The 25611-nt window shown below is 41.7% G+C and overlaps 1 protein-coding gene across 2 annotated transcripts in view; it reads left to right on the top strand.

Annotated features, from left to right (window-relative positions):
• Ank2 (ankyrin 2) overlaps window positions 1-25611 on the top strand; it is a 567056-nt gene that overhangs the window by 94384 nt on the left and 447061 nt on the right. The gene's annotated exons all lie outside the window — the stretch shown is intronic.

Raw genomic sequence — 25611 nt, forward strand, 5'->3', positions numbered from 1 at the left:
GGGCTGGGCAGCATGGCTTTACATGCGATCCCCGGAGGTCAAAGGCAGCGCCTGATGTTCAGATGGTCCCCAGCCCTGATTTTGGTTTGTTCTTCATGTGATGTGTTTTTGCAGTTTAGGTTTTTTTTTTCTTTTTTTCTTTTTGTAATTGCAGGGCAGATCTTTCTTTTAGACCCGATTAAAGTGAATTGATTTCAGATTCTCTAACCCTGTGTGGACTTGTTTTCTCTGTGGCAAGTGAGGGGCGCAGAGAGGGTGGGAACTCCTTCAGTCAACATCGCTGCTTCTTAAGATTCAGGTTGTGTTTGTGCCAAAAGACCATGTAGTGGTTGCCACCCTTCCCTGCTCTGGGGAAGTAGGTGATAAGAGGAGAAGCCGGGTGAAGCTGTAGTGAGGACACTTGATTAGTTTTGCTGAACTGTGGGGTTGCTAGGAGATTGTCTCCCTCTTTCTTTTAATGGTTAAATTTTGCACTAGGTACCCTCAGCTGGCAGAACACAGACAGCGGAGGAAAAATGATGGAGTTCTCACTCTCTTTCCCAGCAAGCGAATTATCTTTTCTGCTTCCAAAAGCCCAACTAAGGTGCAGCAGTGTAAGAAGAGAAGATTTCTAAGCACTGTTGTCTTGTTTTCTGTTTTTCGGATGACAGGAGTGCGAGCTGCACTCATGCCTCGGGCGTGAGCCTCAGCGATCCAGCATCTTAGGTGTGGCCTTTTTGGAGCACAAGAACAGAGATGGAATGCCATCTTACTGTTCCTCCCGACATATTACACTCTGTCTCTTCCAGAGGCTGGAAATAAATATGTGTGCTTGGAAGGCAATAGGAAGGGAATTTAGGAGAACAGATTTGTTTATTTTATCTGGCCTGAGACCCCTTTTCCCTGCGAGCTCTTTATAGAGTTCTAGGTCCAGGTGTGTGATATCGACTTGAAGGACAATACACACATAATTATGCCCTGTTTTAAAGCAATGGTGCCCCCCTTTAGAAAAATAATGGGATAACCTGTTATAAGCAATAGCCGTTGAGGCTTTGGGGTCAAAGATTGTTCTAGAAGTATTTAGCATCGAAGAAACTTTTAGGGTGGGAGAGATGTCGGAATGAAAGCCAAAGTCTGTTTAGATGTGGTCTGTTCTCCTCTATGGCTTTTTGCAACCCATGGTTTAATCCATAGAGCACCAAACAACAGGCAGGAGCTTGCCCCGCCCATCAAGCTGTGAGCATGGAGCCCTCACTTTCCATTTCATTCCCCTGAATTGCATAAGCTAATGCAGAAACAGGGCTAGGGTTCATCTTCTACATCCTGTGTGCCACAGTTATAAGCCTTATGAAACAAATCGAGAATAAAAGGAAGATTTTTCTTGCTTCCAAGCTATGGAATGAAGGTGGACTTCTTCTGGAAAGGGCTGGTCCTTGTGAGCCACTACACTTAGGGGAGCCCAATAAGAAGACAGCTTTCGTAGGAGATCTCTCTAAGCCAGCTCTCCCTGCCTGCTCAGGCTAGATAGAACACCTCTCCTCTTTTTGGTCCCATGCCAAAACAGTCTCTCTGAATGTGGGGGCCTGATAACATGTGTGTGAGGCTGAGGAGCCCTCCTTTGACCACACTCTCTGTTTCTCAGGGAGATGCTCACTTATGGGGATTTTAGATATTCAAATCTCTTAAAAAATTATTGTTAGCTGGGTGTGGTATGTTGGTGCACACCTTCAATCCTAGTATTTGGGAGGCAAGGGCAGCCTACTCAACTGTGAGTCTGAAGCCAGCTTGGTCTTCCCAGTAAATTTCAGGCTATCTTACTTATGAAATTCATCAGAGTCCAACTGAGAGGGAGAGGCCAGCGACACTCTACAGTTCAGAGAAGGCACTGGGGCTAGACGAGAGCTGAGGACCGATAGTCGCCTCCTTATTTATGGTGGGGAAAAGTGACCAGTGAGCGAAGAAGAGTGATAATTCAGCTTTGGCACCCAGAGCACGTGACTCCAGTTTAGGGCAGCTTCTGCACTATCTCAGCCTGTCCCTAAAAACAAGTGGTTTTCTCTTTTAGATTACTTTTCATTTAACTAAAATATCATATCACTAGGATAGTAAAACCATAACTTTGTGTTCCTTCTCAAATGTCTTTGAAAAGATCACAAAAATGCTATTAAGAAAACAAAGTAGCCAGGCATAGTGGCACACATCTTTCATCCCAGTACTCGAGAGGCAGAGGCCGTCAGATATCTATGAGTTGACCTACGAAATGAGTCCAGGACAGCTAGGACTATTACACAGAGAAGCCCTGTCTCATAAAACCAACCAACCAACCAACCAACCATCGAACCAACCAACCAACCATCCAACCAACCAACCAACCAACCAACCAACCAACCAACCAGCCAACCAATCAAAACAAAAACAAAAAGAAAAGAAAAAAAGACGGAAAACGGGACTCTGTTTTTCCTTAGGTGTCTCTCCTGGTCTGGTAGAGAGATTATAAATGCCTGGTCCTCAGGGTTTTCTGATCTTATCTTTGTGGGATTATGGACTGCCCTAAAGAAGGATCTCAGACACCATTTCTCCGTTCCCTCAAATGCCACACCCACCAACATTTCAGAGACTCCCATCTGGATAGTTTCCTGAGTTGTACAATATTCTTTGTTTAATACAGGTCTGTCAGGATGATTTATTTTAAAACTATTTAAATGATGTTTCAGACTAATTTTTCTCCTTTTAAATTCATGCTAGGCCTAAACTGGGTTAAAAAAAAATACTTGTTGATTGACTAATGAAAGAAATTTTATACAACGTTGCCATGCCTGCTTTTGAGTATGTCATTTATATGTATTTTTCATTCATCTTGATGCTGGGGATTGAACCCTGGAGCCTTGTATATGCTCTGTGAGTACTCTACCACTAAGCTACATGCTTATCTCTACTGATATTTAAAAGGTAATCCAACTAGTCATGTTTGGAGGCACAGGCCTTTATAGACTGATCTCTGTGAGTTCGAGGACAGCCTGCACCGTATAGTCAGTTCCTGACCAGCTAGCACTACCCAATGAGACTCTGGCTCTCAGGGGAAAAAAAAAAGTAATCCAATTAAATGTTGTTCCATAATGTTATTAGAATGCCCATCTGTTAAATATGCAGTCTAATTTTAGCCAGGGCGAAATTCGTTTATTGACTTGCAATCAGTATAAATATGAATCACTGTCACATGTAATTCATCTATGTGTACATAAAAACAACAAACACAAAATTTAGTCCCACGTTATTCAATTACCTTTTACAGGAACCTCGATTTCAGTACAGAATTCCTCTGATTATCTGTTTGTTGTGTAAATACCAACTTTTACTGGTGCAGTGAGGGACTTTTCATTCTAGACATTAAGCTAAGTGATATGTTGGGAGAAATTCATCCTCCTGGCTTTGAGCAAGAATAATTGGCATACTGTTCTAAACAGTCTGCACGCTCTAGCTCAGAAACAAAGGGGTGGATGTGTGACATTTCTAAATGGTGACATCGTTAAGGACCCCTCCAAATGATAACATGTAGCAAGCTTTAGATTACAGCAGAGGGGAGCCAGGAAAAGGAAAAGGAAAAAAAGTATGAATTCATAACGTGGACAGAAACATCCCATAAAAAGACCACTTATTTCAAGGAGGGACAGCTAAGGGGAAATGCCACCCTCGCCTCACCCAAAAAGTTCATCTGGGGCCCAAAGCTGTGACCAGCAGCTGTACCAGTTGCTGATTCCATTGTTAGAGGTCTTAGGTTCTTTATCCAATTCATTTAGGCAGAAAGTGCAAGCAAATATCTCTTGTTACTAACAAAGGAACAGATTTAAGTTCATGCTAATGTGTTCACAGCCTGAGCCAAAAGCTTTTCAGGGTTATTACAGCTCACTGGGCTCTTAGCCCATCCATCCAAGGGTCTAAAGTAGACTGAAGATATGGATCAGCCCACTGTCTGCAGTGCACTTCCCATGTGAGAGCTCGATGCTGCTGTTCCCTGTGCCATGCCTTCCCCAGATTCAACCTGAAACCTGAGGATTAGCATTTGGGATCAGTGAAACTTACAGTTGGCTTTTTTCTTTTCTTTTCCTTTTCTCTTTCCTTTCTTTCTTTCTTTCTTTCTTTCTTTCTTTCTTTCTTTCTTTCTTTCTTTCTTCCTTCCTTCCCTCCTTCCTTCTTTACTTTTTTCCTTCCTTCCTTCCTTCCTTCCTTCCTTCCTTCCTTCCTTCCTTCCTTTTTTCTTTTTTTTTTTTTAAAAAGATTAATTCTGGATTTTCTTTTTACAGTTTCTTAAACTTCATGTATACCTAACTGCCTAAATTGTTTAGGTGGAGACCTTCCTTGTAAAACTGTCTATTGTTTTTTGAACCTTGGTTATCATATAAGTCTTTAGCCTATTTTTGTCGTTTGTCTTGAGTAGGGAAAAGAAGGCAAACGAACCTTTTGAGAACGTAGAAACAACACAGCCTTTGAGATGACTGGATAGGAAAACATTTCTGTGCATATTGATTTAGAGAAATATCCACTATCCTCTGTTGGGAAGAAAATTTCATCCTTCAAGACCCAGTACTGAGTCTGTTGACATAATTTAGATCCTCTCTTCCTTCACTCTGCTCAGTCAGCTTACACTGCGTGCATCAGACTAAGTGATCATTCACGGAAGCATCATGGGTGTGGCTTTCTCTACTTATTACTAGGTCGATGGCAAAACACCTGTAACGCAACATAAACCAACAAGGGAACTGCTTAACCCCAATTTATAATTTATATAGTGATCGAGGACTTCTCAAAATAATCTAACACACTGATCAGATACTTATTACTGTAAGTCTAGAGAGGGGCAATATCATATCTATTACACTTCCTTTCTTTACAGTGTCACCCGTGTCCCTGAGTTCCAGTAGTTTCTTGCCCACTTGCCCTTGGCGTCTCTAAGCCTCTGGAGAAAAGTGCCAAATGTTATCCTTTTCCCAGAGTATTTGGACCAGGGTGTTGGTTGTTTGCAAAGCCAGAACCACTGAGAGTCCAGCTGGAGAAGTGCAAGCCGAAAGGCCAGCATAGGAGTCCTTACCACGTTAAGAGAAAATAGAAAATAAAACTTATAAAGTGATTTGAATCATACTGCTTGCGTTTTATTTTTTACCAAGTCGGGGTTTGAGGTCCATTCAGGCCATGCATTCAGAACTCACTTTGTTGGGGTCTTGTTTTAGACACTTAAAAGTACTCTTGGAGCTGGGCAGTGGTGGCTCACACCTTTAATCCCAGCACTTGGGAGGCAGAGGCAAGTAGATCTCTGAGTTCTAGGCCAGCCTGGTTTAAATAGTAAGTTCCAGGACAGCCAGCACTACACAGAGAAACTATATCTTGAAAAAGACTAGCAAACAAGCATACAGCAAAAAGTATAGTCTTGGGGTTAGGTCTGTGACATTCGAGAGATAGGAGAATCTTGATTTCAAGTCCAGCCTTGGGTACATAGCAAGATCTTATATCAGAAAATGCAGGGGCAGAGCTACATGTGATATTTTGGGTTTTATCCCCAACATTTGTGTGTGTGTGTGTGTGTGTGTGTGTGTGTGTAAGTGTCATTATGGGACTCAAGAGCTAATGAGAAAAACAGGCTATAGAAATCAAACATGAGCATCCATCCCTATTTGATGCTGAAGCACTGATGCTGTAGTTTGTGCCTTTCCCTCTGCGGCTTGATATTATTGGCTTTCATAACAAATGAGACATTAAACCATCCATAATAGAACTGTAAATGAAGGAAACATTAAACCATCCGAGACAGAGAGCAAGCAGACTTAAAAAGTAGATTTTTTTCTCCTTTTTTTTAGTCACAGAACATTTTACTTTGCTCAGAAAAGACCATCATTGTTTCACATTATGAATTCTGTCCTTACTGAAACTGAGTTGACATATAGGATAGCATATTAATTCTAATTCTAGAGGTATTTGTAGCCTAGGACTGTGGTTTTTGTGTGTTTCATCCTGGTATTGCATAGTATCCAATTTCAGAATAAACTAAGTCCAGCAAGAACATTTGGCCCAGATGTTACTAAAAATAATTGTTGCTGTAAAATTTCACACAGAGAATAACATTCCAGCTCTTGTGTTTGTTATGCAGGCTTGCTTCATTTTCCATTTGGGATTGAAAAGAAAAATTTCAGAAAAGAAAACATTTTAAAAGGATGTGTATTGTACAAACACCAGTATGCTTCTTCAGTTCCATCTTTTTTTTTTTTTTAAGTAGATGGTATATGTTTTCAGGTGCTTTAGTGTTCAAAATTCAAGTTGGGTAAAGGATAACAATTCCCTCAAGTCAACCAGCAGCGATTGCAGGCTCCTCAGTACTTTGCTGAGGTAAATAGGTTTTAAGGACACAAAGTGATTCCTAGCGTCTGGATTGGTGAGACAAACCTCATTTGGATGTAGGGCTTTGAAGGTGGTCTTAGTTTCTGTTCAAGTCCCTAGGAAAACAAATAGAGAGCTGCTTTACCATTCTCAGTGAAGAAAATTCCTGGTAGTTTAATCAAGGAGAGTCTTAGGGTACAGAAATATAAAAAGTTTTAAACAGAATAAATGAGACATGAGGTAGAGGGTAAGGGAAAACACAGCAACCCCAAATGTCAGTCTTTAGGCCCTGGGCCTTTGAAAACCTGTCACACTAGAACACAGGCCAGGACAGATGGCTGGGGGTTTCTGCTTTATCGATGCCAGGGCAATTTGTAATGTAAGTAGAACAAGACACCAAAGGAGCTTGGTATGAGAAGTGACTGATGATCAATTACTGCTGCACAGTTAGTTAATGATCAGTTCTGATGATGCCTGATGCTCCCAAGTGGCCGGATTCCTTGCCTTTTATGAATAATTTATGTTTTAAAACACGAAATAGAGTGTCTCAAATGCAAGATTATTAAGTTTTGTTTCTCCCTCAGATAATGGCTGTTCCCAGCGACGTGTTGCTGTGTTCCACTTCTACACATATACATAACCATCACTTGTTTTTGGTTTTGGTTTTCAAGAAGTTTCTATATATTTATCTCTGTTTACATTTATTTCTGTTTGTATGTGTCTATTTACTTATTTATCCATTAATTCATTTATTTATTCCTGTGTGTGTGTGTGTGTGTGTGTGTGTATGTGTGTGTATGTGTGTAAGTGTGGGTGTGTATGTATGAGTGTGTGTGTGTGTAGGTATGAGTGTGTGTGTGTGTGTGTGTATGTATGAGTGTGTGTGTATATATGTATGTATGTGTGTGTGTATGTATGAGTGTGTGTGTGTGTGTGTAAGTGTGGGTGTATGCCAGCTGCTGTTGAGCTAGTAGAGGTAAAAGGTCAAACTTGGAAATTTGTTCTTTCCTTCCACACTGCATTTCCTTATATATTTAAGTAGTTACAGTGATTAGTAAACTATGAGATTGAAATAGTTACATTTGGTAGAAAATAATGATCAGATTTCTCTTACTCTGTGGATGTGAATTCCATACAATTATAAGTGTTAGAATGATACCTGTACTTACCCTTTCATTTGTTACTATTAATCAGGTGGCCTTGGGCCAATTATTCATCCTTTTGTGTTTTTAATGCAATCTTTCTGTCTTTATCTATACCCCGTGAATAATTATGTTTCTGGGATTATGTTAATGAATAAATAGAACACCCTACCAAAACGCTCAGTTGTAAGGCATTCTTAGCACACGTAGACCCACTCATTAGTCCCCAGCGTCCTCATTGACTGCCACAACCTGTGTTAACTGCCTATACTAGAGTAAGTATTCAATGGATTATATATTGGTATCATTTGAGAACTAATCAACGAGCACAGAAGATGCTAGAGAGAACATTCTTATGGTTCTTGCAGAAGACCTAGGATCAGTTCCCAGCACCACAACAGGTGGCTTATAGCCTCCAGTCACTCCAGTTCCAGAGGATCTGATACCCTCTGGCCTTGATGGTCATATGCATGCATGTGGTATGTATAAACTCATGCAGGCATACACACATATACATTAAAAAAAAAACACTTAACATAGCATAGGCAGAGTCCATTGCACGGACTTTGCCATATTGAATTAACAGCCCAATCCAGCTCTTTCCTTTCTCTTTAAAATTTTCGTTTTAAATCATGTGTATGTAATATGGACTTGTTCGTGTGTGCAGTGCCTGCTGAGGCCAGCAGAGGGCATGGGATCCTCCGAAGCTGCAGGGACAAGCAGTTGTGAGCAGCCTGAGGTGGGTGCTGGGAACTGAGCTTGGGTCCTCTGTAAAAGCAGTTAAGTGTTCTTAACCACTGAGCCATCTCTCTAGCCCCCTTCTTTATTTGTTCCCAGCCTGAGTACTGACAAAGATTAATTTTTTTTCTCCAAAGGTTGTCTTTAAAAATTAGAAACAAATAAAGAAGCCTCATTGTTCTGAGTTTTTGTTTTTGTTTTTCTATGAAAGGCAATTCTACTAGTCTTTATGGAGGCCTGTGTGGGCCTGGCTCACACTGAGATAGCCTGCTTTTCTGGAGACTCAGGTAGAATGCAGACAGCTGTTTTATCTCCCATGAGCATGAGAGCAGGATGAGGGTTCCCTCTCCTTGATTTGCCCCCAACTCCAGCTTCATCATGGTTCCCTGCTCATTTTTTGATATTACAGATTTACTCTGATGGAAATCTGAATCCTTGCTGCTTCTAGCATTCTGCCTAAAGCTGGTGTGGGAGCCGGCACAGAGGGATCATGACAAGCTAATGTCCCAGCAGCCGATGTCCCAGTGAACTCTCTTGGAGAATCCATGGCATTCGCTTTAAAGCTGACACAGTACTGTACGTCTTGTGGTGATTCAGGCAAACGGGAGTTTCCTCCTTTCTTGGTATTTCTTGCTTTTATAGGTTGTCTTTGGATCATCTTAGTCCTCAGTTCTCTTCCTCCTCACAAAAGGGAGATTTTTCTTCCTTCCTTTGTGAACTTTCAGCTTCTTCTTGCTTTCAGTCTTTAAGTTTTCCGGAGCACCACGTGTCCGTGAAGCGGCAGGAAGTTCTGCACCCTCTTTGGAGAACACTGCCTATACAATCGATAAAGCCGGACCTTTCCAGTTTTACTTCATTTCTTTGCCCCATGTGCCTCGGTAATAGCCGAGAAGCACTGTGTTTTCATTCCAAGATCCCTGGGTTTCAGAAATACAGCATTCAGAAAGGTTAAGAGATTGAAAAGGATGCGATGATGTTAACGGAGAACCGGCTCTGGGGACTGGGAAAGAGCAGGTGGCTCCCGCTCTCCAAGATCAAGCTGGGCTTCCAGGCGTCGGCTTCGGGAGCACACACATATTTTAGGAACAGCCTGGAAGACAAGTGCTCCGGCTGATCGCTCCAGTGTGTGCCTTCTGTCTGTTTTGACGTGAGGTTATCTTAAATGAGTGCTGACACTTTAACGAGTGGTTGGCACTAAATATTTTGACAAATGTGAACGACTGTCCTGTGGTACTGAAGTGTGGTTTGGTAAAGATGCACACCATGCAACATATTGGCTGAGACACGGGACACCACAAACTCACCGAATGGCACTGCTTCTTAATAGAAATTAAATTATAGATGGCAGACAGGAGAGTGCCAGGGGTGTAGCTGAGTGGCAGAGAGGCTTGCTTAGCATACTCAATGCCCTGGGTTCGATCTCCAGTACTGCAAAAGAAAATTATTCATCCAGAAGAGGAAAGACCCAAGGACAAAGAGGTAGTTATTTATTTTATTTTTTTCATGATTGTTTTTCCAGACAGCGTATCAGTATGTGGGTGCTGGAAACTGAACTTGAGTCCTTGGTAAGAGCAGTAAAGTGTTCTCAACACCTGAGCCAGCTCTCCAGTCCCTTCTTTATTTGTTCCCAGTCTGAGAACTGATAACAATCATCACAGCACTTTGGAAGCTGAGGGAGGAAGACACCATAAGTTCAAGGCCAGCCTGAACTTATGAGCCGTCAGTGTGGGACCATATTTCAAAAACCTTCCAACAATGCCAAGAGCCATAACAAAGGCTGTGTTTGTGACTGTTTCTGTCAAGGTTATACTTCTTTAGATGAGAAACAACGAACTGTTGTTCCCACTTCTAAAGAACAAATGTTTCTCCTTCACTCTACAATAATTGACTTATTTTAAACTAAAATACAATTAATAATCATAGCATTCCCCACTCTCTCTCCTCTCTACAACCATCCCCTTGCCTTCTCCTACTCCTTCCTACACTCATGGCTTTACAAATGAATAAAAGTGCAAACACAACCTGCTGAATCTGTTCAGCATTACTTGTGTGTATGTTTTTAATGCTGACCGCTTGGTACTGGACAATCATTTTGGGGGCTCATCCCTGGGGAGGGCTGATGCTCCCTCTCTTCCTGAGCAACCACTGTGCCTTGTGCTGGAGGTACATGGTCCTGGTCCTTGTCCGTCCTCTGTCAGCTGGCACTAGGTTGGATTTCTATCAGGATGGGCAGGGTTCCCAGGGTGTGGTTCCTAAGCCAGCTGCAGGGATTCTCCATGAGTCCTTATAGCACTGAGATCTGAGTGGGGCTTTGGGCTTTCCTAGTTCCTGCGATGATTTCTGTACCTGGCCAACAACATGGCAAAGTGAAGTAGGTATTACAGAGTGATGGACAAACAGTCGGCATGCATAGGAAAATCCTTAACAGCAGTGGCTGTCAATCATCCTGATGCTGTGACCCTAATACAGTTCCCCAACCATACAATTATTTTCCTTGTTACTTCATAACTGTAATATCGGATATGCAGGGTGGTCTTAGGGAACCCACAGTTTGAGAACCGCTGCCTTACAGGGAGTTCCCATTCAGCATTACTTCTTAGAGGCTCTTGAGGATGGGAGCACTTGGAGTTGTGGGGGAAGGTTGAGGTGTTGTGTGGATCAGGAAATGGTATGAATTCTGCTGTTGGGAAGGTCAGTCTCCTGGATGAGGACAGGTTCTGGGTTAATGGAGAGTAGTAGGTAGAGCAATAAAAGCCAAATGTTTGTGTCTGTGTCTCTAGAAATTGTATAACGTAGTTCTGGGATGTTCAAAGGGGCGAGGGGAATACAGCTAAAATAGGATATTGTCAGAATTCGTTTAGGAAGGAAAGAATGCACAGTTAAAACAGGAGCTAATGAACTCGTACATGCTGTGTGGTTGTGTCAAGTGGAGCAGTGAGGGTTCTGCGTCCCTCACTGGGAAAGTTAAAAAATTTGCTCAAAGTTGGTGAGCAGAGCTAGATCCAGCCAGGTCGTGTGGTGCTGTGTAAAGTCACCACACCACCTCTGTATTCAGCCACCTATCGGAAAAACATTTAAAGCAGAAGCAGAAGTTTAGTGGGATTTAAAGCTCACGTGTTTCATGATGGTGCATTGAACACAGATTTCTTTTTAACTTTTGGTCAAAATGGTGTCCTTTCTCCTTGATGGGATACATAAAGAACAGGTCTGGAAGCCCCAAAGAATTACCCTCGAAAATTCCTTCAGGGCTTGTTTCTTCTGTTTCAGAGAAGAAATTACATATCTCCCTTTGCTCTTACCTTATAATCTAGACACACAAGCAAACCCTCACAGCTGCAGACTTTGTTGACTGACGCAAAGATGGGATACACCGTTTTTAGAGACGAGTCGCCACATCTTCTCTTTAAGCAAGTGTATGATACAAAGAAACCAGTGCATAGTTACAGAGCTAAATAATTTCTGAATTATTTTAAAAACATTTGTTTCACACTAGGTGTCTAAAGGTATTGATATGGTATAATCAGAAAGTGTGAGTCACTAATAGCACGTGTGCAAAGACTAGCAAAGAGAGATGTATTGGAGCAGAATCCAGTGCCTGATGTGAAGTTACTTGACTTGAATTCTCTTTCGAGTTCTGCATAATCTTTTCACTTATGATCCCAGGTGGCAGACACTTGGCTTGAAGCAGATCACAGGGTGCCCTGAGATGTGGGTGAGTTCTGTGAGTGCTATTTATATTAGGTAGGATTTGCCAGGGGAGCAGATTAGACAGAATTTCTATATGTCATTTTAAATGGTATTCTTTGGATGGCTTAAACAACAGTTGCTGGGGTAGTTCAACAATGGCTGTCTGCATTCTGGAGAAGCAGAAAACATGCTAACTGCTCAGGATATGAAGCTGGATGTTCAGTAGTTCCAACGCTGTATTATAGGCCAGAAGCTCCCTTGAGAAAATCACTGCTATTCAGTCAACACTGTAAAGCAGAAGAAGGTGGATCGATGTCAGATGGCGGGTGGGGTGTGAGGGGTGGTGGTGGTGGCAACAGGCATAAACTCAGGAGGGAACAGAGGCAGACATGCAATTCTGCATCTCTCTCTCTCTCTCTCTCTCTCTCTCTCTCTCTCTCTCTCTCTCTCTCTCCTTATATCTTCTATCACCTCTCTAAGAAATTTCGACAGCTGAGCTTGGTGGTGCAAGACTTTAATTCCAACATCCAAGAGGCAGAGGTGCATGATTCTCTGTGAGTTCTCCAGCTAGCCTGGTCTGCATAGTATGTTGCAGGACAGCCAGGACTATATAGAAAGAACCCCACCCCTATCTCAAAAACTAAACCGAGAGAGAGAGAGAGAGGGGGGGGGGGGAGAGATTTCAACAATTAGTCAGTTAAAAGAGCAGGAATGTATTTGTGTGCAGTCTGGAGAGCTGAAGCCCCTTTCACTAGAGGTGGCTGTGGGTTTTCTCTGAAGGCTGTGGTGAGAATAGATCTCCTTGGTTTTGCCAGGCTCTAAAGTCGCTCCCAGTGTGTGACTACTGGCTCTTTGTCTTCAAAATATGACACATCAACCTCTGGGCCAGGCACTCATTTTTTTACTTCTTTCTTTTCATTCCCTCACATGAGGACCCAAGTGATGCTGGGCCACTGGGACAGTCTAGGGTGATCTCTCCTGTCACACCTACAGAGTCTCTTTTGCCACATAAGGTAAAACACATGGATCTTGGGGGTTGGGACATGGACATCTGTGGGGAGCTAGTCTTATTCAGACGAACATGGAGATGATTGGCTCAGCACTGCTTCCTTAACTCTCCAAAGCATTTTCAAGATCTCCAGTTTGGTTAAGCTGACATTGTGTTGGGGTGAAGCTAGTGCTTGGGTACTTGCTTAGCATGGCACGGGTTAGATACCAGAGGACATTGCTCTAATCCACAAAAGAGAACACCCAACATTGGCAGGAGGTCCTTAGAGCATCACTTAACAAAATGAACCTGTGAAAGATTAGGTGATAGTCTTACATCAAAAGCTGTTCTGTAATAAACACAATAAACTTTGCAAAAATTTGCCCGGCAGATTTTAGACTTTAATACATGTTAGCATGTAGAAAAGCAATGAGAATTGTTTGTAGTATGATTGCAAGTAAATTTTAGAAAGGTATCGTGTGTGTGTGTGTGTGTGTGTATCTGTGGTTGGAACTTTGGGTCTTGCACATGGCAGGCAGACACTATAATCAGACAATATCCTAGCCCAGTTTTTTTTTTCTTATACCTGTAACTCTAGCCCTAACTCTGACTCCTATTGCCTCTGCTGGCATCTGCATTCACATCCATATACCCGTACACACACACACACACACACACACACACACATGTTTAAAAAAATTAAAATAATAAATAAATAGGTTGAAGATTATGCCAAAGGCAATGCCTTATGCTCAAAGCATGTTGCCTTCAATGAGTTTTTTTTCATTCCAAAACTTAAATACATTGCCCTGAAACAGTAAATCAGAAAGTCATACTAGAGTTGATTGTGTACATCTCCTAAGTGAGATGTGCTGCATGTATGTGTGTGGACCACACACATACCTGGCTGGTACAAGAGTCCAGAAGAGAGTGTTGCATCTCCTGGGATTGGAGTTACAAATGGTTGTTAGCAGCCATGTGGGTGTGGGAAATTGAACCAGCCAGTTATCTTAACTGCTGAGCCATCTCTCCAGTCCTAAGAAAAGCATATATTTTAAAAATATTAAGAATAACACAAGCTGGGCAGTGGTGGCGCACGCCTTTAATCACAGCACTTGGGAGGCAGAGGCAGGCGGATTTCTGAGTTCGAGGCCAGCCTGGTCTACAGAGTGAGTTCCAGGATAGCCAGAGATACTCAGAGAAACCGTGCCTTGAAAAACCTAAAAAAAAAAAAAAAGTAAGATGACTAAGGCAAAGGTTATATGGATTCAGAAGTGAGCTGAATTATGAAACATATATGACAGAAAGTTCTGTGCATTTTCTGGGGAATACACTGAGCGGGTGCTAAGGTTGCTAAGAGCCAATGAGGAAAGAGATTGATTTTCTTCCTTACATTCTTTCTTTTTATATTTTTGAGACAGAGTATAACTATATAGTCTTGGCTAGCCTGAAACTTGTTATGTAGATTAGGCTGCCCTCAAATTCACAGAAGTCCACGAGCCTCTGCCTCCTGAACACTGAGATTAAAGACTTGTGCCACCATACTCAGACCAAGAAGCTGACTTTTCAATATGCATAAGATTATGATTCCACATGATTATATGAACTAGCTGCTTCTAGAATCAGGAACATGAATTCATCTTATGGGATAGCAGAGGGAATTACCATGTAATATAAGGAAAAATATATTTAACTCTTCTTTACACTGAACACAACCATGTGTTTTAGAAGGGCCTTCTTTTGCCAGTTTCTGTCCCCAGGATCATGATATACCCAAATAAGAAGTGCCGCTGTAGGAAGAGATAAGGTGACTTATCAAATCCCATTATGTTAACAAAATAACAAAAGAGCTACCAAACATTCTGGCAAGATGTTCACTTAACAAAGAAATGAAGGAATAGATTAGTAATGCAGCATATGTTGCCATATTAGAATATGTAAATGAACTATAATAATTTTTTTCTAAAAGTGGGAGTCAAATACTAGCATTATTTATTGGGTACATTTCTGCCTATTCTCTATAAATATCATTACAGGATGCAGCGAATAACACTAGGTATTAAACGGCAGGAATGAAGTTAGTTAAACATAGAATATAATTGCTCCTTAGGTTTGCAATATAAGCACCTTTTCAATGAAAGGAAACTGACTCTAGCAAGAATTTATAGGTACCAATTATCCCAGAAAATGATGACTTAAGAAGAAGGTGTGGGGATAGAAACCAATTAGAGAAAGGTCTGCACCTGGAGCCCTCCCTTGGGGTCAGGCAAGTTGGATAGGAGGGCTGAAACTCAGGGATGTGATCAGTGGAGTCTGTTTGTCATCTGGGAAATTAATCACCTCTCCCTTTCGTCTGAGTCTTCTTGAATTTTATGTTGCCAGTGTGTACGAGAGTTATCACTAATGCCAGTGTAGGAATGCCTGTCAAACGTTTACTGGGAAGAGTTTATAAAAAATGTGGATTTCTAAAAGTTACCTTTAAATGTAGGGGCATTTTTTAAGGGGAGTTGTCTTAATGTTGGAGGTTTTGGGCTTGGAAGCAAAGCTGCATTTCAGGGCTGTGGATTCAGGTGAGGTAGAGAGCTTACACAGTTGTGAATGTCCCTAGGTGAGAGTCTTCAGCAGGGCTAACTCCACACATACAAAGACAAGAGCAAACTTACTCTGTGCCTCTTTGCTCTGGTATTATGGCTGAAGAGGTGCCCAGCCAGACCCAGGTAGGAAGAAAACAGTCCCTTGGATTGGTTTATAGTTTCTTTGAACCATTCGACTTTCCTTCATATTTAGGACTTAGGATGTATTGAACCTATTTGCTCTCCAGCTATTTCCTCTTTACTTCTTGAAATGGCAGGATTACTCACCTGTATTTGGTATTTTCCTTCAAAGTTAAAAGCAGAAAAATGTTTCGGACCAGAATCTTTCTGTACTAGCTGGTTTTGTGTGTCAACTTGTTACAAGCTAGAGTCATCGCAGAGAAAGGAGCCTCAGTTGAGGAAATGCCTCCACTAGATCCAGCTGTAGGTAAATTTCTCAACTAGTGATTGATGGTGGTGGAGTCCTTGGGCTGGTAGTCCTGGGTTCTATAACAAGGAAGGCTGAGCAAGCCAGGGGAAGCAAGCCAGTAAGCAGCACCCTGCCACGGCCTCTGCATCAGTTCCTGCTTCTAGGCTCCAGTCCTGCTTGAGTTCCTGTCCTGACTTCCTCCAGTGATGGATTGAGATGTGGACGTGTAAGCTGAATAAACCCTTTCCACCCAACTTGCTTTTTGGTCATGGTGCTTTATCGTAGCAAAAAAACTCTGACTAAGACACTTGTTATGTAGCCCAGGCTGGCCTCAGCTTCCCCAATGCTAGAATGTGTGCCACCATACTTGTCTAATAATAACCTTATTATTATGCCAACATTGTTCTGGAAAAAGTCATCAAGTTCATAATTATTGTTCATTCTCTTGCTCATTCTCTGTCTCTGTCCACACTGTGGATGGAACCCCCAGGACTGTGTGCGCGTTGTCTATCCCCTAAATTTTCTTTCCTTATTATTGTACTCATGTCTCAGTTATAGGCTGTGCATTGATCAGGCTCAGGTTAAGCTGAACAAAGAGATAAATAGGTCATCTGTATCATGAGGTCATCAAAAAATCTCCCTCGCCCCTGCTCTCTAATTCCCCAAGGTATTGTCCTTTGTCTTCTAAAAATCAATGCAGGTTTTTAATATATAGCTCAGGCTTGTGATCTTCCTGCTTCTGCTCATTGAATGCTAGGATTATAGGCATGTGCCACCAAGTCTGGCTCTAAGGTGTTTACTTTTTATTTTTGAGTCAGGGTCACATATAAATCAAGCTCATTTCAAACTCACTAGGTAAGGGTAGCCTTGAACTCATCCTTCTGTTTGTACCTTGAGTGTTACAGGCATATACTACCATGGACGATTCTAAAAATTACTAAACTTTTTTTTTTTTTTTGTGGTGGTATTGGGAATTGAACCAAGAACATTATACATGCTAAGTGTGATGGTTTGTATATGCTTGGCCCTGGGCGTGGCACTATTGGAAGTTGTGGCCTTGTTGGAGTAGGTGTGTCATTGTGGGTGTGTGCTTTAAGACCCTCATCCTAGCTGCCTGAAAGCCAGTATTCTGCTAGCAGCCTTCAGATGAAGATGTAGAACTCTCAGCTCTGCCTGTACCATGCCTGCATGGATGCTGCCATGCTCCTGCCTTGATGATAATGGACTGGACCTCTGAACCTGTAAGCCAGCCCCAATTAAATGTTTGGTTTTATAAGAGTAGCCTTGGTCATGGTGTCTGTTCACAGCAGTAAAACCCTAAGACACTAAGCAAAGTGTTCTACAACTGAGCCACAACCCTGTAGGTAGGTGGTCTTGTGTGCACATCCCAAAGTCAGTCTATAGCACCATTCCTGTGCCTTAAGACATGTCCTAGGAAAAGAAATCAAGGCCTCCCATCCAAAGAGTAATAAAGAAGTTGTGGACAGGAATTCTGTCCACACTGAAGAGACAAAGATGTGGACAAAATGGAGTCTCCAGAGTGGCTGGGAAGAAGCGACACTGTGCAGAAACTGATATTAGTAACAGAAAGGAAGATAGAAACGGACAAAGTGACCCACTCTCTGATGCTCCACACCCATGGATCTGGCTGCTTTGTGATGCCTCGTTCTGTGGATCCTGCAGATGGTCCCCCTGCCCCCAGTCAGTGTCAGGACCAAATGAAAATGGAGCTGATTGTCACCCATTCACTCTTCCCGAGTGATGCATGTGTGGAGGTCAGAGGACAACCTTGTGGATCCGGGTCTCTCCTTTCACCTTTACATGGGTTCCGAGAACTCAGCTCAGGTCGCCACACAGGCCTACTGAGTGTCTTTGCCCACGGAACCTTCCGCCTGGCCCTTGCATTTATTTATTTATTTATTTATTTATTTATTTTCCCAGGCCCCAGAATATGGTAGGTGATTGTTCCCTTGGCGGCCCTCACATCCCACCCCTATTTATTTGAGCTTTTGACTCTGTTGTGTACTGCTGCCTGTGTCTCTTAGCCCTAAGAAGCTTTGCCTTGTGCCATTTCAGAGGCCACCTATCTCCTATGTGGCCCAGCTGTCTCCTTCCATAGCTTGTCTTTTACACAGTGGCCATGTGAATCTTCCTGTATGATGCTGCCATCTGGTCCTCTGTTCAGGTCTTTCTCTCTTGGTAGGCAAATACTCTGCCACTGAGTTAGAGCCTGGGCTTCAGTTTCTTGTTCTTATGAGTCTATAACAACCTTTCTCCTTTGTTACTGTGGATATTCTTTAGATATTATTTTTGGAAGTGGGACATTATTATTGTTATTAAAACAAATCCTACCCAAATCCTAGCAGTCTATAAAAGTTAAATAAATGCAGCGTTGCTTGGGTGGTCGTTATCCTCCTAGTATGGTTTTAAAAATCACTGGCCTCCAGGATTATAAATCAAACCGATTGCTGTACTTAGATAGCCATTTCAACCTGGTCTTTGCTAACCATTCCAAACAGAATCAACCAGCATTCCGTGCTTTCTCTGGTCTAGCCAGGCATGGGTTTGCCTTCCACAGGGCTGATGATTACACAGATAAAAGCACACGGGGTCTGGAGCTTGGAAGAGCTGAATTAGGAGCTCACCTGAGGCTGAGTTTCCTCATCAAAACAGCAAGCCAGAACCAGTGAGATGGCTCAGAATCTAAAGGTGCTTGCTGTCAAGTCTGATCATCCTAGTTCAGTCTCCAAACCCCACAAGCTAGAAGGAGAGAATGGACTCCTGGGAATTGTTCTTTGACGGGCCATGGTGTGAGCGGCCACAGTTACCACATAAACATACACAAAGTAAACAAGTGAACAAAGGAATCCACAAATAAGAAATATGAAGAAGGTTAAGGCCAGAGGATTGATTGCAAGTTCAAGGCCAGCCTGGGGAACACAGTGAAACCTTGTCTTTAAAAAAAAAAAAGAGAGAGAGAGTTGGACTTTGTAAGAGGATCTGCATAAAGTACCCTGGTCAGGGCTGAGCCTCAGAGTTGGTCATCTTTCCCCGTTCTCAAAGATCACTCTAGTCTGTAACATTCTTTTGAACCAGGGCCTCTCTGTGTAGCTCTGGCCATCCTGGAACTTACTATGTAGACCAGACCGGCCTTGAACTCATAGAGATCCACCTGCGTCTACCTCCTGAGTGCTGGGATAAAGGCATGCATCACTATGCCTGGTCCTGCAATTTTTTTTTTTTTTGAGTACTGTAGGAAGTACCCTCCCCCAAACCCCTCAGTCTGGGATTTTAGAGCATTTTTATAATGTTTCTATTATGTAATTTTTTGTTCCTGACAGTGCTGGGGACCATACCCAGTGTGATAAGTGTTCTACCACCCAGCTATGATCTGAGCTATCAGTTGTGATATTCTAGTCATGTAGATAAAGTTATTGTCTCACCTTGTAGGCTTTGAGCTCTGTGAAGGAAGACTTTTTGACTTAACTCACCTTGAGTTTGCAGTGTCTGGCAAAAAAATAGGAACACAACAAAATTCTTTTAAGGTCTGATGTATCACATGGGATTAAAACAAAATAGCTTTAAGCTTGAAACAATAAGGGCTGACCACCTTCCTGGTCTCTGATTCGTCCTTCCGTATAAAGAGTGGAGCGAGGGTTTGATGGTCGTGCATATGGAGTTCTGTAATAAAAGGAGCAGTCTCCTGATTCTGAGCATGAGGCTGCAACTGCTGGGCTGTGAAATAATCTGCAAAACGGCATTTTTCCTGAGGTGCTTTGTGTTGGCATCAGTGGGGAAGAATGGCGTTTCATAGTCTCTGTTTACTGAACCATGGAAGGGATTTACAGGAGCATCGGCATGGACGCCAGAGCTAAAGTGGGGCACTGTCCCAAAAACATGACATGTAAGACAAATTGATGCATTCAAACTCTCAGAGTCAACAACGCAATCTGCTGGTTTTAGAGAGGACCTTTTTGGCACCAAGCACAGAGTGTGTATCTGTGTGACAAAACCAGGCTCGGCACCAACTCCCTGTCCCCAATGAAATCCTCCAAGTGACTTCTTTATTCTTTTTCATGACATCATCAGTCTTGTTTTATTCAAGATCTTTTTTCTTTTTTTAAAGATTTATTTATTTATTTTATTTGTGAGTACACTGTAGCTGTCTTCAGACACACCAGAAGAGGGCATCCAATCTCATTATGGATGGTTGTGAGCCACCATGTGGTTGCTGGGATTTGAACTCAGGACCTCTGGAAGAGCAGTCAATGCTCTTAACCGCTGAGCCATCTCTCCAGCCCCCAAGATCTTGAAATTGTGCTTTTCTTCATGATTATTCCTTGTAATTACTTGTTGCCTAAACCCAACTAATTCTCAAATCTCCCCACCCCTTTCTCTCTCTCCCTTTTTCTGTCTTTCTCAGCTAATGTGTCTGGATTTCTGCCTTTCCTTATTTGGTATCTATTGCCTTTCCAGAGTAGGTAATATGATGCTGTTAGACTAGGGTAATATGCCGCCTCTGATTTATGCTTTATGTGTATACTCACACACAGGTCTGCTCAGAATAGAAGTTCTCCGTTGTCAACTAGAAATGTCCAAGTTTCTCTGAGACCCATGCTTGCTTCCAGTTGCACCCTCTTCCTTTATCCTTTAAATCCACTCCCTATAGGAACTTGACCTAGTAGGGTTGTGATGGTTAATGCTACACATCCACTCGAGCAGACTCATGGACTTCCAAATAGCCAGTAAAGCATTCTTTCTGTCTGTTTCATGAGGCAATTTCTAGAAGAGGAAAGGGTTTGGGCCTTTTGAGGGTAGAGCGCCCACTTTGATCAGTGTGTTGGTCAATAGACAATCTGCTCAGGACTGGGATGGGACAAACAAGAGAAGGAAGGTTTCTCTCCCCTTGAGCTGGTCAGCCATCTTTTTTTTTTTTTTGTCCCTGAGCATTGAAGCCCCTCGTTATTGAGACTTTGGAGTTCAAGATTAAGCCCCGCTCCCCAGTCCCACTGGAACCAACCTATCACCATTCTGGATTTTCGAACTTCTAGACTGATAGTTCTCCAGCTTGCAGATTACATAAGCTTGAGACTCCTGAGCTGTCATGAACCAGTGAGTCATTTCACATAATATATTTCTCCTCATACAGGTTGTCTGTCCATCTGTCTATCCTGTGGCTCTGTTTCTCTGGAGAACCTTGACTAATGAAGAGGTTGTTGTTTTTTTCCCTCCTGATGTCTCCCTCCAGTTTTTGGTCTTTGGCTTCTGCCTGTGGGTCTGTTTCCTTGAGATCTACTAGAAAGTGCCAGTGCAGTGGTTCTCAACCTGTGGGTCACCACTCCTTTGAGAGTCACATATCAGGTGTCCTGCATATCAGGTATTTACATTAGGATTCATAACAGTAGCAAAACTACAGTTGTGAAGTAGCAATGAAAATAATTTTGTGGTGGGGTCACCACAACATGAGGAGCTGTATTGAAGGGATGCAGTATTAGGAAGGTTGAGAACCACTGCTGTAGCCCCTGCCCACCCAACCCTTTGCTGCTGCCAGCTTCCAATTCTCTGTATTCACTAAAGCGAATTTGCCTTTGACTCTGGTGTTGCTTCTTAAATCAGCATCTCTGTGTGATGTCATCATATGAAGGACATGATGGACGTATAATTGTGTGTGTGTTACATGCCCCAAGGTGTGTTGTTGTTGTTGTTATCATTGTTGTTTTACCTGAAAAACAAACTGTGGCCTTTCATGTTCTATTTCCTATTTTATAGTCATGTCTTCCCCAGATGGATGAGCCCCCCATCCACATTTTTGTGATTACATTAAAAAGAAAAAATATTGTTTAAATTTAAGATCTTAATTTATAAGCCGAATGTAGTAGCTCATGCCTTTAATCTCAGCACTCCAGGAGGCAGAAGCACATAGATCTCTGTGAGTTTGAGGCCAGCCTGGTCTACATAGTAAATTCCAGGATAGTCAGGGAGACACAGAGAGACCCTGTCTCAATAAAAACAAAACAACAAAAACCAGAGCAAAACTTATTTTTTTACCTAATTGTCCATATTTAAAAATGTTTCCAACTAATATATTAAATCCAGGAGGAATTTTAGGCTTTCTACATCTGTCCAATTTTCCCTAACAGGCTAAGTATACAGTAAACACTTGATGAATATGAATTGGTCATCAGAGATCATTAGAGCAATGTGAACAATTTAATATGTTCCAAGTTAAACTTCTAGGCTAAGATATGAGTGCTTTTAGAAAAGACAACAACAAAATTTTCCCCATATTTTTCTAGTTTGGAATTTCTAGAAATAAGTAGATGTTTACATGTGTTCTATTTAAAAATCCTAATGCATTTCTGTTGGATAATAAGAACCCTTTCTTTGTTAAATCCCAACAGAGAGAATTAGAGTGGAATGTTGACAGAAAAGAAAATACTCTCAAGATAACACATGGACTTCATCAAAAAAGCATTGGGAGAAATCAGGCAGGAATTTGGAAAACAGACAGATTGTCATCTGGGCTCATTGATTTTTAAGAGCAAAACATTTGTAATATTTAAAGCTATTTTGAGAATGGACCCTCATCTTAGGAAATAAGTTATTTATTTAGAATACCTTGATTTGTCATTCATTCATATGTATATATATATGGAATGAGTGTGTATATGTATGGAACGAGTGTGTATAAAGCATAGAAAGGAAAATTCTTCAGAAACTCTAGAAATAACTTGCATAATTTAGTTTTCTAAAAACAAAACTAATAAGCCCCCTACAAACTTCTCTTCAAAGTTTGTTTTTCAATAAGAAGCCTTTTATGTTATCCATACCTACACAATGGTTTTTACTTAATAAAACACAACAACTTGAAAGTACTTAGCTTCTTACCCTTGATTGTTCTTGAACTTTGGCATTTAAAAATTAGTCAATACAAGTCCGATAATCAATAGACTGTCCCATCTTTATTAGTAGTTTAGATGTTTTAGAATAATGAAATATCTAGGAGAAACTGAGAGACTTCTCCTCTCTCCTCTCTCCCTCCCTCCCTTTCTCCTTCTCCCTCTCTACCATTCCTTCCCTTCCTTCTTTCCTTTCTTCCTTCTTTTCTTTTTTTTTCATCCATTTTTTGAGGCAGGATCTCACTAGACTAGGCTACCCTTGAACTCACAAAAATTCACCTACTGCCTTCTGAGGGATGGGATTAAAGGTGTGACTATTTCTTAATTTATAGGATTCCAAGATTTTCCATTGGAAGCTGCCATTGATAACAATGGCTACAAGATGGCACAACAGTATTTGGAATAAAGTAGCATTCATTCATTCAGCAAATAAAATTTAATAATCCCGACTGCATGCCAGTAATAACAATAATGTCTTAGTTTCTTCTCTGTTGCTGTGATAAATATACCAAAAGGAACTTGGGGAGGTTTGTGGCTTACATGTCTTGATCACAGTACATCACTGTAGGAGGTCAGGGTAGGAACTCAAGGCAGGAATCTGGAGACATGAGCTGAAGCAGAGATTATGGAAGGATGCTGCTTATTGGTTTGCTCCCCTTGGCTTGCTCATCTTAATTTTTTTTTATCCAACCCAGGACCACCTGCCCAGGGGTGGGACCTCTCACATAAATTATTAATCAAGACAATGCTCCACACACTTGCCTACAGAGCAATTTTCTGGGGTTATTTTTCTCAGCTGAGATTACCTAGACGCAGGTATGTCTAGGTTTGTATCAACTTGACAAAAAGCTAACTAGCATGGCTGGGCACAAGAGATTCTGAAATGGTTTTAGACAGATGCCTTATCCTCAAGAAGCTGGGCTCTAGAGAGGTGGCTGTATGTGTAAATCTATCTGGGTGTGATGGTGTACACATACAATTCCAGCACTCTGGAGGCAGAGGCAGGTAGATTTCAATGTGAGGGCAGCCTGGTCTACAGAGTGAGTTCCAGGACAGCCAGGGCTACATAGAGAAATCTTGTCTTGAAAAGCCAAAAAAAGAAAATAAAGAAAAGAACAATAAAACAAAACAAACCTTGGAACAAGCAAGTGATGTAGTAGCATCTATATTAGAAATATATGAACTGGGCCTCAGAGGAAGCAACAGACACTTCTACAGAGGAACTGTGTGGGTTATAAAAGCACCACAGAGGAGGAGATGCCTTTCAAACAGGCCTTTGCACGTAGGTGCATAGTAGGAAGTAGGTAAACGGAAGGGTAATGTGCACAGGAGATGAACGTTAGGGAGTACACCTTGGCAGCAGTAGCCATGATGTAGGGAGACAGGGAGCCAAGCTAGGAGGTGATTGTAGCCTCCAGGAAGAAATGATGAGGAAAGTGTTGTGGGGATGGGAGGATATTAGGTCCACAGGATTCAGTGATTGAGTGGCTGACTGAATGAAGGGGACAGTGTTCTTGGAAGACGTACAGAGTTCTGGCTTGAAAGCCATGTTTGGTAGTATAAACATATAATCTCAGCCCATAAGGGAGGAAGCTCTCAACCTCAAGGCAAGCCTTTTTGATGCAGAGGGACAGGAAAGTAGGGGGGAGGAGAAGGAGAATATCTTAGTTCAGTGAGTTACAGGTAATTAATATATCAGTTCCAAAAAATGACAAGCGATTGATGTTGGTGCTATGAAAGATTGATGTTTGGAGCAAAGGATTAGAGTAAATTCCCAATGGGCATGTGCTTGTGGTTTTGGCTGAGAGAGTGCAGTCCATCAATGAGAGCTGTTGGCTGGGGAAAAAGGAGTAGGAGGACCACAGTCTTAGGGATAGGACTCAACACGGGAGACAGAGGATGCAATAGACACATAGTGGTATAACTTAATTTTGGTTATTTATTATGTTTTTCTGTTTTGAGGTTAAAGAAATTAGCAATGACACACAGTTAGACCAATAAAATAACTTAGTGTTTTCAAACCTTAAATTCCTAATGACAGAAGTATAAAGACTTTCTTTAGTTTCTTTTTTCTTTTCTTTTTCCCAGAGTTGGGAATTCAGTTTTAGAGCATCCCACACACTAGGCGTACCCATGGGCTCAATCCTTGGCTCCCTTTTAGTTTCTTTGTCCTTCAAGTACATTGATTGACAGGCTGTTAACTCTGGGCAAGACCCATGAACTTGAACTCTGCCTGGATATATAATGTTGGGCACGTTCATTATTTTTCCCTTAGTGTCATCCTTTTAAAATGGAAATTTTATTAAATGTGAGATTAATATGTCACATTTGTCTTTTCCTCATGAATCATGTGTTAACTACCATTGATATGGGGCTAAGGCAGAAGGATGCTAAAATACTGGTAGTGACACTAGACGCAAGGAGGTGCTTTGGGTGTGTGGAAACAAGTTCTTGACTCTTGTTTTTTCAATGTAAAGCCTCTAGATAACTGGTTCTCAACCTGTGGGTCTCAACTCCTTTGTGGGTCTCACATATCAGATATCCTGCATATCAGACAAATGTTACATTACGATCCACAACAGTAGCAAAATTACTGTTATGAAGTAGCAAACAAATAATTTCATGGTTGGAGGTCAGCAAAACAAGGACTATATTAAAGGGTTGTAGCATTAGGAAGGTTGAGAACCACTAATCTAGTAGATAAATTGCACTGTTTGCAGAAACACACCTCTTTCTTCTTCTTCTTCTTCTTCTTCTTCTTCTTCTTCTTCTTCTTCTTCTTCTTCTTCTTCTTCTTCTTCTTCTTCTT

The sequence above is a fragment of the Grammomys surdaster genome, unplaced genomic scaffold, assembly GCF_004785775.1.
Source record: "Grammomys surdaster isolate TR1022 unplaced genomic scaffold, NIH_TR_1.0 126531, whole genome shotgun sequence".
Lineage (NCBI taxonomy): Eukaryota > Metazoa > Chordata > Mammalia > Rodentia > Muridae > Grammomys > Grammomys surdaster.